This window comes from Columba livia, chromosome 3 (assembly GCF_036013475.1).
Source record: "Columba livia isolate bColLiv1 breed racing homer chromosome 3, bColLiv1.pat.W.v2, whole genome shotgun sequence".
NCBI lineage: Eukaryota > Metazoa > Chordata > Aves > Columbiformes > Columbidae > Columba > Columba livia.
Genome location: NC_088604.1, coordinates 89,145,340 through 89,162,629, shown reverse-complemented (window position 1 = coordinate 89,162,629; position 17,290 = coordinate 89,145,340). Strand labels below are relative to the sequence as shown.

General features: G+C 40.6%; 1 protein-coding gene across 4 annotated transcripts in view; it reads left to right on the top strand.

Annotated features, from left to right (window-relative positions):
- Positions 1-17,290, top strand: part of KCNK5 (potassium two pore domain channel subfamily K member 5) — a 129,975-nt gene that overhangs the window by 57,787 nt on the left and 54,898 nt on the right. The gene's annotated exons all lie outside the window — the stretch shown is intronic.

Sequence of the window (17,290 nt, the reverse complement as noted above, 5' to 3'; positions counted from 1 at the left end):
GTAAGGGACCAGGACTACAAAACTCATGCGGCAAGGAAGAACAGGGGAAGAGGGGCTCACAATAGGCCACCACAGTGTGTGGGGACTTGGGAGGGAGGGGAGGAGCTGTGTGTCCCAGGCCACCATTGGTTATGTATTTTATATTGCTGATCAATCATACAGATAGAAGAGTGAAACTTGGCTTCTCAGTCCAAGCCATGTGTTCCTTGGCAGTTCATATGAGATTTGATTATTTGCTTCAAGTAGCTGGGAAATGGTCTTAAAATGCTCTTTATGTGGCTAAATGCTGTTATGGATCACACCATCAGTAGCTGTAATTCAGAAACTGTCGTTTAGTGAGAGTTAGGAGATCTTGTTTCTTTTTTCTTCTTTTTTTTTTTTGCTTTGCCGCAGATTTCCAGTATGACTTTGGCTATCAAATCAATTCAGATCAAATAACAGTGAACTGAATGTTTTAGGCATTGGCTATCACAAGAAATCGGAATATATCTGAACTTAATTTTCTATTTCCTATACAGATCAAGCAAACAACTTTACCTATTTTCTGACATTTTGTGAATGTGCTGACTAAACATGCTAGTTTATCCTAGAGTTTGAGATTATAATATTTTTGTACATTATAGGAAGCCAAATAATGTTTGCAAAGCAGTCTGAGATTCTCACATGCATCAAATTGTGTCTAGATGCACGTGACTTAATGCACATACCTTAGTTAATAATTTTTAATCTTCTGAAGTTTCACTAAGTATGCCAATCTGTGATATGGATGCTATCTTAGGCAATTGAAGTCCACAATACAATGTCAGTCTCTGCTTCTGGATCTGTTCCAAAGATCTGGGGCAACTATGACTTCAGACAGGTGTTATGATTATGGCAATGTCTTGACCTCATCTCTATGAGGAACCAAAGAGTCATAGACAGTGCCACCAATTAAGACATAACAATGTATCAACAAAAAAATTAATGATTAATGTACTATTTATATTGTGGTAATGTTTACAAACCGCAGTCTTACAGCAAGACCCACTTCTGCTCTAAAAACACGCACAAACATGATTTCTGCCCCAAAGAGCTTAAAATCTAAATCAGGAAATAAAAGCAGTTTTCAGGGCTTGGAAAAGGAAAAAAAGTCATATCAATGATAATAAAAGAATGTGCAAAGCAACTTATCTACACTGCAACATGAAACACTTGGTTTCTCTGCAAGGGAAAGCTACTCTCATGTTACTTGAAGAGATTGTAAACAACGTAAAAGATTATGTAGGTACTAGTTTTTCAGAATGTTAGTGACTAATTTAAGTGTGGCTAGAGATTTGCCTAAATGCTTGTCTACATGGGATATATTTTTCTCATTATCTTAATATAATTAGCTAATGAAAAACTTGGTACAGTTTCCTCATGTAGGCACCCAGAAGGAGTACAGAGGCAATTATGCAATGAATACAGGGAAGTAATATTGGCACCCTCAATTATGCTCCGGAGGCTTCCTAACAACACATTGTGTGCATCTTACTTAGATATCTCTGCTTTAGGAGTTCCATACTTCCATATCTTCCCAGGTGTGTCCTGTCTTTCTGCCCAGACATTGTGCCCAGATGCCCAGTAGCCCATTTACTACAGTGGTACCCCTCGGCCGGGACTGTCTGACAAGAAGAAAACCCCAAAAAAATTTCTACCAGTTTTGTACACATCAAATCTACAGTTTATGCAGTTAGTCCTGTGAGCCTTACTATATTGGATGTTCATGTACTTCATGGCACAAATGTATTTCTATCAGGGAACTTCCATATAGAAAAAAAGGGAGTCCTCCCTAAACTAGACTATATACTACCCATGCACTTTATTTTATAGAAGAAAAATGTCTCTTCAGTTTACAGTGCTGAATTATTCAAAGCACCCAAACTCGAGAGAAAAAATGACACATCAAAGTAACTGTCTGAATGGGGATTATGTCCTTCTTCATGGTGGGGGGACAGGATAAAATAAATTCCCATCACAGCATTCTTCCTACTGAACAAAGCAATCAAGAGCAACGGGAGTAACTGGAGTAGTAGTCTTGAACTACCACAGTGAGTTTTGTTGGCACTCATCCGTCAAAGCTGTGATGGCAGTGTCCATATCAGTTTCCTCATAGTGCACACGATGCACACAGAACTTTTCAAATAGACACAACATGATGTGGCCTCAGCTCACTCTCAAATGAATATCATGAATTCAGATAGAGGATGAGGATGAGAAGACCAGAACACTGGCGTCAGTTCAGGCAGGATATCATATCGGGGCCAGGGGGCAGTTCCAGCATGGCAACAATCGCCCTGATGCTGGCATGCTACTAAATGCTTCAGATTCCTTGTAGGTAAACAGCATGTGCCTGGGACATACCCATCTGAGTGTGGAAGGGCTGCGGACAACTGAAAAACATAGGCTGTGAATTGAACACCTGGGATTCCATTTTGCCTCAGGTGTCTGCAGTTAAGACCGCTTGTTTTAGCACAGTTATCCTGGTATGGTGTCCGTGTCACAGGGCAGAGCTGTGAAATGAACTGGAGCTGTTGTTGCTTGGGGCTGTTGCTGGAGGGCATTCAGCCAAGACAGGTATTTGCAGCTGCTGGAAGTCTGGACACATATACAGATACACAGGGAATTATCCCTCTGTACACGGTGTTTTCCTCAGGCCATACTCTGAGTCCTCAGCAACCTCTTCCACCGTGTCACCACGTGATATGCCTATGGTTCCTCCACTTCCACAGCCAGGCTCCAGCTCCTCCACCTGCCCACCTCCAGTACCTCAGCCCATGCCCCCTGGTCCCCCAGCCTGGCTCTTCGCCTTGCTTCTGCAGCTGAACTGGGGTGGAGGCAGCAGATCACAATCACAGAATGGTTGGGGTTGGAAGGGACCTCTGGAGATCATCTAGACCTGTCTCCCCCGCTAAAGTAGGCTCACGTAGAGCAGGTTGCACAGGAACACATCCAGGCAGGTTTTGAATGTCTCCAGAGGAGGAGATTCCACAACCTCTCTGGGCAGCCTGTTCCAGTGCCTGACTGCTCAGCTTTCTGCAGTGTCAGACGGCTGATTTGTAGCATCTTGCTTCATCCCAGGTCAGGGCCCAGCTCCCAGGGGTGTTATTTACAAGCCTATCATTGTTCCCAAGGAATCTCTGATGCACTCAGACAGGGCTATTAAAATCCAGACTATCCCAAGAGGTCATAATAAGCCTTGTGGAGCGGCATGGCTTTATCAACCTGTGTGTCATGGACCCATATTGCTTCTGGACCCAAGTGAGTATCTTGAGTGTTTATCCTCCAAACACAGCCGTCTGGAGGTACTAAATTAGGAATCTCTGCACTGCTTTCTATGATTTAGTTTACACATGTCCTTGGATAAATGAAATTAAAATATGTCTTGCAGAATCAAAAGCCCAGACATAGTTATTCTGATGAGACAAGCATAATTACGTGTATCTATCTGCGAAAGTCTTTGCTCAATATTACCATATACTTTGGCTAGAAGAAACCAAATCTTTATGAAGTCCATTTCACTGAGAAATGCAAAAGCAGGGAGTGGAAAATCTGGAGGTATTCTGCACAGCTCCAGATCTGTATAAAGATTGATTACAGTTGTAGCTCCTAATTGCATGTTAGAAATGGCATATTCCTGATCAGTACTATCTATACTGCTCAAGTCCCTGAGAAGCCCCACAACCTTGCTTTGCAAGACAGAAACTATATTTATCACTGCCACCTTCCATTCAATTTTCAACAGCTAGGAATCTTTGGCCAGCACATTGTATTAATGTGTCAGTGATCTTCCACAAAAAGAAATCATACATCAACCCTCAAACTCTCTGTATGAGGTAAGAAAATACCTTTGCTACATACATAACCCAAGATTATGATTAGCCAAGACAGTTAACTAACAGGATGATAAATTTCTACTTGCCCCTTTGGACTTCCGGAATGGCGAGGCTGGAATTACATTAACTGATTATGCACCCTCGTTGCCCAGCTGCACTGAATGTCCTGTCCTGGAGTTCATCTTCCTAAATGCACATTTATTTTTCTAAGCTTTTAATGGCAACTGCATTTCAGACCACTAGCATGGAAAGAAAACTGCTGCACTATGACAGTGCTAAAATCAGTCATATATATTGTCTTCATCAGTGTCTGGAAATATTTCTATGTTATGACTGTGAACCTTAAACATGCTATTAGGAGAGATACTTCAAGATTTAAAATCAAAAGCACCTGAAAGTACTGATAAATAAGAAGGAGCTAAATAATAACTATTTAGGAAATATTCTCCTCAAAGTAAGAACTGTAAGAAAGAACAGAGATGAGGGAAGATGGAAATCCAAATTCTGAACTAAAATACTCCATAAAGTCAATCATTAAAGGAAAAATATGTGCCTGTTTTTTCCTGTTGCTTTCTTCTGCCCAGGAACTGCATTGTTAGCACGTGTGGTGCTCTGCGAGCCAAAAAGAAATGACTCTGCCCCTGCTCTAGGTTAAACAAGATAATGCTGACCTGCCTCCCTGACCTCACTGTCCCAAAGATGGGCTATTTTGCTGCCTGAGGTCTGCTCCATACACAGGTGCTCTCTGTACAGAGACATTTCTGTGGGAGGCTTGCCTGTCAGAAAGCTGCCCGTGGCAAAGAGTAGCTGGGACGTCCCTGGCTTTGTGTAAACCAAAGCCACTGAACTGGACTTGGTTTTAGTCCAAGTTTTGTCTCATTTTAGGTTTGCTTGAGAGCTGGTGACAGGGTGAATAGGAAGAAAACGGGGATTAGTGGCAGGTTAGGAAAATCAAAAGACTGGAAAAACATTGTTGCTTGAAGGAAGGGCTTTGAGCCACCTGGTCTAAATCCCTGGTATAACAGAGGTTCTTTATGCAGTGCAATGGCTCGCCTGAGACTGGCTCCGTGGAAAAACTGTAGCGTGATTGCAGGTTATTGCCTCCCTCTGCAGAGGCGTGCTGTGAGGTTTTTACTCTGCTTTGTCCCCAGGAGTGGTTTTGGGGCTGGTTGTTGAAAAGGTTAATTTTCTGCTTTTATTAGTGAGAGAGGAGAGGAACAGGGATGTGAGTGGTGAGAATAGTTGTGGAAAAGGATCAAGTACAAAACCGAGGGCAGCAGGGGATGTCTGTGGCCTGAGCAATGGTTGTGGCCTGAGCAATGGTTATGGCTTGAAAATCTCAGATCCTTTATGCAGATGAACTGAGGGGTCCGGGATGGGCTAAAGCAGAAATCCAACCTGGAAACAGCTCGTAAAAAATAGAGTGACTGTGGTAGTCGCTTGCTGTACAAATATATGGTGCAATACCATTCTTAGTAATTAAACCATAAAGAACAAGGCAGGAACAGCCAGGGTCAGAGCACATGTGAGGATCAGTGATTTGCAAAAAAAAAAAAAAATACAAGGAATCAACGGCCATATACAATTTTGTGCCTACCCAGTGCAACACAAGTGCTGATACAAAGCAAATATTGTGCATCAGAGTCAAACACTGACCTGCAGATAACTTGCTTTTTTGGTCCTGGAAGCCCAGAATTTGTGAATTTGGTCTAGGTGCCTGAACAGCTGTCAGACAGGGCTGTCTGCATGTGTGCCTGTACAGCACAGCGATGCACCCACCAACCCCAACACCTGAATCTCACAGTGGAGATATGTTAGGGACAGTAATCTATTGGTGCATTGACTGACACCAATTTTTGTTAGAGATGACATCAGAAAAACTGACTCTTGGAGATACTCTATTTTTAGTAGAAATACAATGTAATATTACTGTTGAGAAGCCCATTCAAACAGGAAAGTAAAGGAAATGTTAATGTAAAAAGCAGTTTCTATAGAATAATCAGTGGCAGGATAGGCAAATCAAACAAACAACAAAGATGAAGCAAACAGAGTTTCTAGAACACTGGTTAAATAGTGGTATTCAGATTTTATCTTTAGTGTTGTCATGGGGAGCCCATGCTAACCTCTCAAATGAGGTCTACAAGAGCAAAAGAAAGCTCCGTGTTGTAAATTGGTTTATTATTACCAGTTATCTTGGGACTAAGCTAGAAAGTTTTAAATCCTTGGGTGTTTTGTTTGTTTGTTTGTTTGTTTGTTTTTGTTGTTTGTTTGTTTGTTTTTAACCATGGGCAGTTATGGCTCTAACAGCTCTAGATGAAACTAATAGAAGTTTTGAGAACTCTTCTCTGACCATGATTTTAGGAAACAACTGGAGCTGAAAAGCAACAACTTTCAGCCAAAGCAGCTCACACCACAAATTGCATCTGAAGCTATATCCCCCAAATCAGTGGATTCACAGACAATGTCTCCGTATGTGCAAAGAGGAACAGGAACAGGCAGACTGCAACAGAAACACCCTCAAATGTGTTATGAAAGACAAGAGAGTGCTCAGAAACACACAATTACTGGAGGGTCAGGTATGAGGATGTATTTGCGGTTATACCTGCTTTTGTTTATTTCCACTGGGATAGTTCTTTACACATGTTCCTTGCGTCAAGGAATATACCCAAGTCACAGTCCCGAGCAAAATTGTTCATCTATATAGAATTTGAGTGTTACACGATGCCAATTATGGTTCACTCTCTCTTCTCAAATATTAGTAATTGTCTGGCTGGCATAGATGTGGTATATGAATATGAGTTGGTGTAAGTGGGAAATGAGATAGTGTCATTGGGCAGGGCAAAAAAGGTGACCACATGGTACAGGATGATCTTGTGATAGTCAGCCTCTGAAAAAACTTGGGCTTCTATATTCAACACCACATACTGTCAGGTCTAGTCTGTGCACATATTTCCTGGAAACTTTTCCAAATGTTTACAAATAAAATCAGCCTTGGTTTTAATAACATCTCAGATAGACAGATGGACACCAGTGAAGCAAAAGCAGTTTCTTTTTATTTTCTTTTTTTTTTTTTTTTCGGTGCTATTTTCATAATCTACATAGCTACCTAGAAGTGCTTATTAGAAAAAAGGATTTTTTTTTATTTTTTTTTTTAAATGCATGGATACAACTAGGGTTCTTAATCTTTATTTAGTCACTAAATTCTGCTTTTTGGAACTAGTGAAATCTCATGCCTGAAGATGCCCAGGACATTTAGCACACTTGATGTCTAGCTAGGAACCCACAAGTTTAGGCATCCATTTTAAAAAGCAGCTGAAGCTTTTCTATTTGTGTCTAGCTGGAACGCCTGTTGCACAGCATGCAGGGACAAGGACAATGATTGCAAGGTGAAGACTCTGGCTCAGGTATCAGGAAATCTGGATTCTGTGCCTGGTTCTGCCAAGCCTTCTTCAAATGAGTTGCATCATCTTTGTGCTTCATTCTTTCCCATCTGCAGAACAAGGAAAACAAATCCAAATTTACACTGGCATTGCAAGCATTAATTCATTACTGTCTGTAAAGGAGATCAATCCACTGATAACAGGTGCTAGAGGAATGCAAAGCATTTCTATTACATAAATACAAAAATGGGGGATACTGTCAAGGTCTGCCTTGGCTAAATCAAAGGCTCCAGTTCTTGTGAGAGCTGAAAACTGTCTGGTCTTTGTTGCTTGTGGCAGGAAGTGTGAATTCTGATCAGGGCAGGACTAGTGAAAATTTTCATTAAAGGTAAAGTTGCTGTTTCTCGGTGACACAGAGCACTTTACCGTCTAGTTTGTCACGGCTGTGTGATTTGTGCTGCAAAGAATGTGTCTCATCTCTGCTATATATTCCTGCTGGCTTCTGTCAGTGAAAAGTACACCAAGGTACTCAAGGACTCCTAAGTGGTCCATCACAGCTCAATGGCCCTTTTTATTTCTGACTGTCAAGTCCCATAAAGTTCTAGTGACAGCCATTAATTCTGTACAACACATTATGGAAGCATCATAAAAGGAACATTTAGGAAGAGACTGAGTGAAGCAAATGAGAAGATTTCTATTCAATATTCACCCCAAGTGAGAGTCAACCTAGGACACACAAGTGCGTAAGCCAAGTGTAAGTAATAATAACAAGGTTGTTTTACAAAAATAAAATGTCCAACTTTTGGACTGTGGCTGGAGTCAGCTATACCTCAGACTTACGTGATTCTTTGTGTATTTCTATTCCATATTAAACATACCGTGTATGAAATTTGTAAATATTAGCAAATTCTTTTCTTACCCTGTGTTTGCAAGAATGCAAATTTAGAGGCAAAACTTCTCAAGTGCTCTGGTCCCATGGGTAAAAACAGCTAGTAATGGGAATATGAGTAATTCCTTATTCAGCGGAGTGCCATTATCAGGGTAGGCTTCTGTGCATTGCCTGTGCTAGCCTTATGAGTCCTCCTACAGTCTACCCACCAGTTAGTCCTTCAACATCATGTACCATATTTCTAGTATGTACCTCCCTTTTGGCATCAGCAACACTCTGTAATTATTCCAGGCCTCAGGCAATGGAGGCTATTTAAGCAGCACAGACAAAATTGCCTCTTGACCTGGTAACAATTTTTCCACCAAAACACTTTTTTTGGAAAATAACTTTTTCACTGGTAACTTTTTTTTTTTTTCCCCTGGAGACACAATGGCACTTTGAAGGCTTTTGGCAGAAGTCAGGCAAGTTGGCTGCCTGGCTAAAGGTGTGACTGCCTGATGGGCTTACAATCTGGCTAGCTTCTTAGGGAACCAGCCAGCTTCCTTGGCTTCCCTGTTTGTAGCTGAGCAGGTATTTTGGCTGCCCAGTGGATTGGGTTGCTCCCATTTGCTGGAAACTTGGCTGCTGGTGTTTTGTCCCAAGTACAATGTTAGCAGACTGGAATTTTATTGGGTTTTTTTCTTCCTGCCACCACTAGTCACCAAGAATATATAGTACTAACTTGTGCCTCAGTTATAAAGCTGTTGCACCCAAGCAGAAAGGTCTTGATATCACTTTTGACCCAAGTTTGTGTTTCAACTTTGTCTAAGGATAATGGCAGTAGACTGCAGTCATTTCTGGTGTGGTCTAAAATACGACCTGTTTTCACTAACTGACTCATTTTTGCAAGAGTGAAAAAGAAGATGAAAGCCACTGTGTGTCCTTTTTCCTCCTTGTCCTGTGATCTATCAATATATTTCAAGAAGTCTCTCGGCTTAGATTCTTGACATGGAGAAAGCATTAGAATTTTTCCTCATTCCCACTACATGTGAATGCATGTGATGGTCTTGTCTATTTTTGTCTATGCAATGAAACATCAGTGCCCCAAAGGCACTGGTCATTCATCTACTTATGCCAGCATTCTTGACACTGTCTTGGCATCTTCCAGGCAGTTTTTTTGTGCGTCAGCAGGAACACATGAGACAGCATGCCTTCTTAGATCTTTGTCAAATGACCCCTTAAAAATTTCCTCTATTAGTCTTCCTACACAGTTTCTTGAATTTAAACATAACTAGTCGGTTACCATTTTGATAAGGAGAACTGAGATAAGATATTTCAGAGGGTAGGATCACCATATTCCCAGTGAATTTGTATGAATATTTTTTTCAGAAGGTATGACTCTGTACATCGGAAGTGTAAAAATGTTTAATGGCAGTCACTTTAATACAAAGTTTACATTTAATTTGTCTTGTCCAGCCTAGCCCAGGAATGTACTTCATATCTAATTAATGTAACTCTCATATATTCATGCAGACTTATATACTGTAAACATTCAATGCAGCTAAAATTAAAACTTTTTGACCACAGTCCACCTCCACAGATCCCGCAAGATTTCCAGTGTCAGACAATATATATATAACACATTCCTTTCTCAAGAGTTTGCAAAGAAATTACCAGAGCTAGATAAATTTTCTGCAAAGTGTATTTGGATTCTTTATCCCAGTGTTATTTACAAATTGGCTACAACCTGGTGCTCCTTCTCTCTTACCACAAAGATAAAGGGGGATGAGACAGACACCGGATTTATCTGACAGACTGGAAGTAGAGTGTTTGCCTGGGATGTGAGTAAACCTGGATTAGCAGCAGAGGTCCACTTCACATAGAACATTTAAATATTACAAGAGAAAGACCACAGAAAAGTGTCCTGGAATGAGCCTTCACCTGATGTGTGTGATAAACTCCCTGTAAGGCTGGAGCTCCAGTCTTTGCTCCTGCAAATGTTTGTCTGAAGTGAAAGTGCATCACTAGATAACTTCAGAGCTGCTCTTTAACCACGTGTGGTGATCATACCACTTCCCTGGGGGTTGAGCAATGGAGAAAGAGGAAAAAGCTGCACCTGGATAGCTCGTGTCCGGTGGAAGTGCTACAGCCCTTGAGATACTGAATAAAGGGGCCACCGTTTCCCCCAGCAGCAGTTCTCTCTACATATTTATATTTCTGCTTCTGTGATAATTTTTTAAATTACATATTTCGTGTTATCTAGAACATGATATGTCAAATTAAATCAATTTCTAATTTTGGTTTGGCAAGAAGATTCAAATTCTCTTCAATCCCATCTGAATTTTCCCCAAAATTTTTATTTGGCTGCCAAGCCACAAAAACAGTTATTTGGACAGCCATCTAGTAGATGTGTCTGATGAAATTGTTCAGAACAAATCTTACTGAAAAACCACACTGTTTTTCAGCAAACAGATAACCTCCTTGATAAATAAATATTTTAAACTATTTACCTTCCCTTTGGGTCTCACAGTTCTGTAAGGCTTCAAGGACAAGCAAAATATCCAAACGTAGCTTGTCCTTTTCTGCTGGGATTTCTATGCTCAACATGTGGTACCCTCAAAAGACCTGCAAAACAATCTTTGTTTCTATGGATGTTTTTATCAAATGTGTGTATTTTCTCATTATGTTGCATATACCACTGAGGAGCCAGATAAGTGCTATCACTTTCTTTTGTAAATACAGAAAGTGAAACATAGATAGGTAGGTAGATTGTTGGCTTGACTCTACCCAGGCGAAGTCTGCAGAAGTAATAAGTGTGCAGAGTCAGATGTCCCCTTATCTTCAGTAAATTTAAGAAGGTAGCAGCCCACAGAGCTTAGTTTCGCCCCACTTCAGCTGAGCTACAGTAACTGGTCACAGCCATAGTAACAGTCATAGCAATGCAAACTAAGCACACATGTCTAAATGTCCCCTAGAAGGGGTCTAAAGCTCTCCACACTGAAATAGTTGTGCTTTTTCAGCTGAATCGGCGGCAGCTGCTAGTTGCAGGGTGGTGGTTGGAAGTTGAGCAGTGAAACTGCTGTACAAATGCATACGCCCTAATGTTTGGTCTCAGGTGTTAGACCTCACCAGCAGCATGAATTAATGTGGTTATGTTACCAGAAGCACCGCCTGGGAACTGATGCAACAGCTCTAACAATCCAACAACTGCATGAAAAGTGGGCAATTCAAGCTTATATTGGAATTATACCTGCTTCCTCAAACCTGTGGTGCTCCACCTGCCTTGGAGTGCCGACCATCTGTCCAATCCCCCTGTTTATAAGACTGACCTCAGGAGTTGTTTCAGATAGTTAGAAAGATTAACTGAGCAGATGGTTTTAAATAAACATCCACCCAACTGGTTAACATGTGCTAATCAACCCAGCAGAGCTAACAGTCATGTGCTTGTATCTTTTCCCATCCAGAGTGGACAGAAGTCTGTTCCTCTGAGTGGTGCAACTTCTGTAGACCCCAAAACAGGTACTGACATAAACTCTGGTTTAGTAAGGCATTTAAATATGCACTTAAATATCACCACAGCAATCAGATTTTAACTTTGAATGAGCCTTGTTCAATTACAGGAACACAGGAACGGCCATGAGAAATCAGATTGAACATCCAGCTAGTCCAAGCCCACCTGAAACTGTGGTCAGACCAGAGATTTACAAGGCAGGCAGAAGAAACCTGCAGCAGGCAGATGGAAATCCATCTACTCCAGAGTGATCTAAGTACAGGGCTGTAAGATGAAAGTCAGTTTCCTCTTCTTATAGCTTAGTTCCTAGTCTCCCTTTTTCAGACCACTTGCCGTATTACATATTTTTCTCATGTAGCTCTTACTTGCCTCCAATCTGTGAAAACATCAGTCTTTCCAGCCTCTCTTCCTGTGAGAGGTTTTGACCCGTCATCATGGTTTTCTGTTTTCCATTCTAGATCTGCACCAGCCTTTGCAAAGTGGTTTTCCATGGTCCTGTGGCAGTCCCTGGGCATCCTGTTTGGTACCTGGCACCGCAGGGTGCCTCTCCACTTTTGTTTACCACTAGTAACCAGAGAGGTCAGGGAGAGCGATGGAATTTCCCAGCCCATTTTTGTCACCATGTGTCACCTTACTGCTGCAAGCTTTGATCCTGAAAACCATTTGTAGTTGAATATTTAAAGTGGTTTTAAGTAAAGCATGCATTAGTGATAGATGCAATCTGAAGGGTGCTGGGGCCCTGGGAAATGAATGAGGTTTGGTTTCTCTGACAGAATTACTGAAATTTCAGATAGATCAGCTCAAGAAGCACATAAATTTCAGCTCATTTTGCATTGGTCTCAAAGCAAATGCATGTGAGACCTTGAAAGGTATTTGCTGAAACTCTGAGTAGGCTTCCAGGTACCTTGAGCTGATTTAAGTTAGGGCAGCCTTAGTCTTAACTTCTCTTTCCTCTCCTTCCCAGCATCATATTCCTTCCTTCTTCGTTGTACTAGAAATAATATTTCTATGTCTGCAATATGATCTGTATGGTCTGGTTTAAAGATAATAACTTTTTAAAGTTTGTTTGTCTGTTTGGGGTTTGGTTGGTTGTTCGGTTTAGGTTCTTGATTTGGTTTTGTTTTTTTTTTTAAACTGCCAAGGCCGCTTGCAGACCTGTTGACCATCTACATCCATTTTCTGTGGTTAATGGGTTGTAAAAGCTTCATAGGCTTTGAATTCACCAGCCACAGAAAGACATGTCTCCAAACTCTTCCACTCAGCTGTGGGAAGATTTAACCTTCTAAACTTCCCTATTCTAATAAGTGGTATGTCTAATTAATTTTTCTTAGTGTTCAAAGCTGCACTGCATTTGGAAGCATTGTATCTGCAGAGCAAGCTCTTAAAGCCAGAATCAGATCATACTTCTGGCGAGAGGCCACTAGAGCAGGAGACGCAACAAACCTATTTATAAAAGGCATTTTGTCCATCAGAAGAATGTCTACAGACAAATTACTGTAACCTGCCTGAACCAGCTCAGGTCTCCTGCAAATGAAAGCCCAGATTGTATTGGGAGTGTTTGTTTTGTCATTTTTAAAATAAATGAAGAAATCAATGGTGTATTCATAGCAGCCACTAAAGCAAGTAGTCATTTTAGGTGGACAACCTCAGAACAGTTACTGCTGGCACTAAGTGACTTCAAGTTTGGCTGGTATCAGCATTAATCCTACCTGGGTAAACACAGATTTGCTTGAGTCACAAATTTAAGCCGCATCAGCTGCCATGCATTCATCTACTAGTTTCAGGAATGTGGTTTCTGCACTGGATCCATCTGGAAATTACCACCCCAAGACAGATTGCTTGTCAGTATCTCCTTAGGGCTTGTCTTCAGTGCTAAATGCTGCTTTTTCCTTTTTTTTTTTTTTCTTTTAACCTTGGGGTAGCTGATGTACATCAGCTATCCTAAGATGAAAGGTAAAGAATACCTGCAGCCACAAGAACAGTTGCAGTGGGACAGGGGAGAGATGCTGGCTGTGGGGCAGAGCCCCAGTACAGTGGGACTTTGTGATCTTAGGGACACACCTGGGAGCTGTCTACCAAGTCATCTCAGTCATGCTGACACATGCTGGGCGAATGAGATTGAGGGTAAAGGCTGTACAGCATGCTCAGAAACACACAGACTTTTTAATCATGATTTCAGAGGCCTGACTTTTCCATTTTGAACTGTGAAAAAAAATGTCCATTCTGTACTTTTCACACTGTTTCATACACATTCATTTTCGGTTTCAGCTACATTCTGTACCTTCGTCTTGGTAATTTTATTGTATGACAGCCCTCTCTATTGACAGAGAAAGTTTGTTGCTGTTAATATTTTCAAGACAGTGCACTGGAGAGGAACATGGCCTGAAATAGCACTGGCCAGCTGTCCCAGAACCTCAAACAGAGTCCCAAAAGTTCACATTGCAAATACAAAGAGCTGCTGTGGTCAGGCTACCAGGTCCATCAGCAAGCCCTGACATGTTTGGCCATGTTCCACTAGCAAGACACAGAAAGAATATATTCTATGAGTCTCCTATGTAGATATTTAGATATTTTTTTGTTCAAATTATCTTCCTTCCTTGTGGAAAATACTTGCCTCTCAGAAAGGTAGGATTAAGGCTAAAATTGTTGTCATTCACATTGCAAAGTGAGGTCTTTAAGTTTAGACAAGAACATATGACAATGACATACCTTTGTGTCTCAGATTTTGAACTGTTACCACCATGTCCAAAGGAGGTAGAAGATTAAAGTATGAAATCTCCTTGGCTATATTAAATTCACCAAATTAATATATAAAGCAGGGAAAGAAAATTAAGTTCATTAAGCTGTCTTAAGCCATGCTAACATTTTGCTTTCTCAGTGTATTGATGTTGCCAGAAGATAACTCCCCATTCCTAACTTTTCCTAAGTCTCCATATTACAGGATAGCTTAGCAGCTGTCTTTTCAGCCTGGATGTTTGCAGATCTCTCTTTGACTTCAGTTTCACTTTGCATACCATCTTTCCCTCTTCCACACCCTGCTCTTTACCCTCAACAAGAGATGCAAATACCAGATAACGGGCAGTTTAAGAACTTGTGATCACCACTGGCTTTCATGGTTGGAGATCGTAATTAAATGAGACATTAGAAATCTCCAGCCATGGAAAATGTATAGCTAGCTTGGTGTTCAGGCCTCTCCATGGTCCTTACGCCTGGAGATCTGAGGTTGCTTAAATGTTAAAGTTCCTGTCGATTCTGACTGTGAAGGTGACCTCGAAGTGGTCACGGCTCCGAACGTGCAGCCAGGCAAGTTTAAACAGTCCTAGTCAGAAATGTGAGGTCTTTCTTTGATCTCTCTGAACTGTTAATTGTTTATCCTCAACTAAATATTTACTTTGGACTTGTTTTCTAATCTAGGGCTTTGTGCTGCACAACACAGGTGCAGACTTTTGCCATTTTAAGACCACCAATATCATTTTTAAGATAAGTTTAAGTTTTAGTGTCTTGCAAAAAGACTGAGGCTCCTAGAGATTCGAGTAATTTCTAAAAGGAGACTTAGGCTTCTAAATCAATGAAGTGTGTTTGTGGACATAACCCCTTTACAGAAAAGAAAACTATAATGATTAGACAGAATGCACCCTGAACCATAGGAAGTTATGAGTGGCTTTAAGGATTTAGCTTAAGTCAGTAGGCAATTAACTGAAGCTAAATCAACATAGAAAATGCTATGTCCACTGAGATTACATCAGTTTAACATCAATATCTATACAAATATAAGACTTAATTGCCTAACACCTTTATAGCTGTGTGAGTGGAAGTTCACACAAGGAACTGCACAGAGAATTGTGCACTCTTTCAGTGACACCAGCCCCTCGATCGTCATTGCTATCATGTCACACTGCACCCTAAGTTAAATGGGTATAACTATTTGTTATCACACTCATTTAGAATCAGAACACTGATGTGGTACAATATGATCAGCCACAACTTCTGGGAGTCCTGAAGTTCTTCCCAACAGAGAGACCTGGTTTTACAGGGACTCCCACATCCCCTGCAGTGGCACTCAGAAACAGTCCCTGAGCAGAACTGGCTGCCAGAGCTTGCAGGGCTTGACCTGAAAGGCAGGAAGCATGGAAACTTCTAGACCCCTGGTTTTGAAACACCCCGTATGGTAAGGCAGGGGACCTTGGGGCCTCACAGTCTAAATCTGAGCCACACGGTCAGCACTGGGACACTGACTGACATGGAGCTATGGACCTGGAAGCTCAAGTTCTTGGTTACTTTCCAGACCTATTGGCTGGACTTCGAGCAAGCTGGATGTGGCCAGTGGATCCAGCCTGCTTTTCTTCAGAAGAGCGCTGAAAATATTTTGGTTAAACATTTTGGGATTTGTGAGTATATATTTTCTAATAAAACCCTTTTATATGAAATTTCTCACTACTGTCAACAGTTAAATTTTCACAATCATCTTTTGTTTTATTTACACAGTCTGTCCCAACATATTTGATTCATTTGACCATGCTAGTGCTTGGAGATTGCCTAAAAATTCATTTGCAAGGAAGAAGGACAATTAAAAATTAAATGTAACCTTCACAAAGATTCTCATCTTTCTCTGACTTTGAGGTCTGAGTAGATAAATTTATCTTACCTATGTTAATGACACTCTTTGCTTCAGCATCATGTCACTGCCCAGAGATTTTATGGTCAATCCATATATAGTATTTCCCCACCCCCATAATTCTTGTTAACTTTGTCATCTGTCTTTAGACCATTGCCTTCCCAGAAGAAGCATAATCCTTTTCTGAATTCTGCCCATCTATTATACAGTACAGAATACAATAACAATACCATAATATATCATTAATATGTTTTAATATTGTCTTAATACATGGTTTTAAATAGTTACTATTTTATATGCATGGTATCATTTAATGTCTTTCCTGGTAAAAAACAAGTATAATAAGCATTGTGCTGAATCCATTAGTAGTTCTGGAGCTTGAAAATACGTAATCTAAAAGGAGAATGTAAAAAGGCATGTAGGTATTCATTTATTCACAGGGTTCTGATTCAGCAGAACTCTTACGCACTTACCTGAATTCCTGTGTGGTAAAGCACTTAATCTTAGATTAACTCAAGATTTTAAATACATGTCTTTTCAAGCAAACACTTAAACTAAATATATCCAAAATGAAACTGAATTAGAACTCCACATTGACCAGGACAGCCAACTGGATTTAAAAGTACTCATGAAAAAGTCATTTGGGCCATGTTTCCACCCAGAAATTGTACTGCTCCAACTACCTTCTAAGGTGCAGATGAAGATATATTGACAGTGAAGTGCGTATATCAGAGTAGTTTATTACCATATGAAAAGCAGAACACTACATCTGCTTTTTTTTCAGCTGCATTCTTCCTATAGGATTCAGCTATGCAGTTCTGGTAGGTCACGTCTTGGACCAAAGTCTTTTACTAGTACTAAACAGTTCACACTGGAAATGACAGAGAAACTAATAACCTCATCTGTCAAAGACATCATGAAGTTGTGAAGATAGAACTGGATGGAAAAATACTTGCTGTGCCTGAAAAAATGTTCCTACTTCTTAGTTAACTAAAGAAGTCCCAAAGTATTAGGCTTTTTTGGGGTAAACACAAATGCAGTGTATCACTGTAACAAAATAAA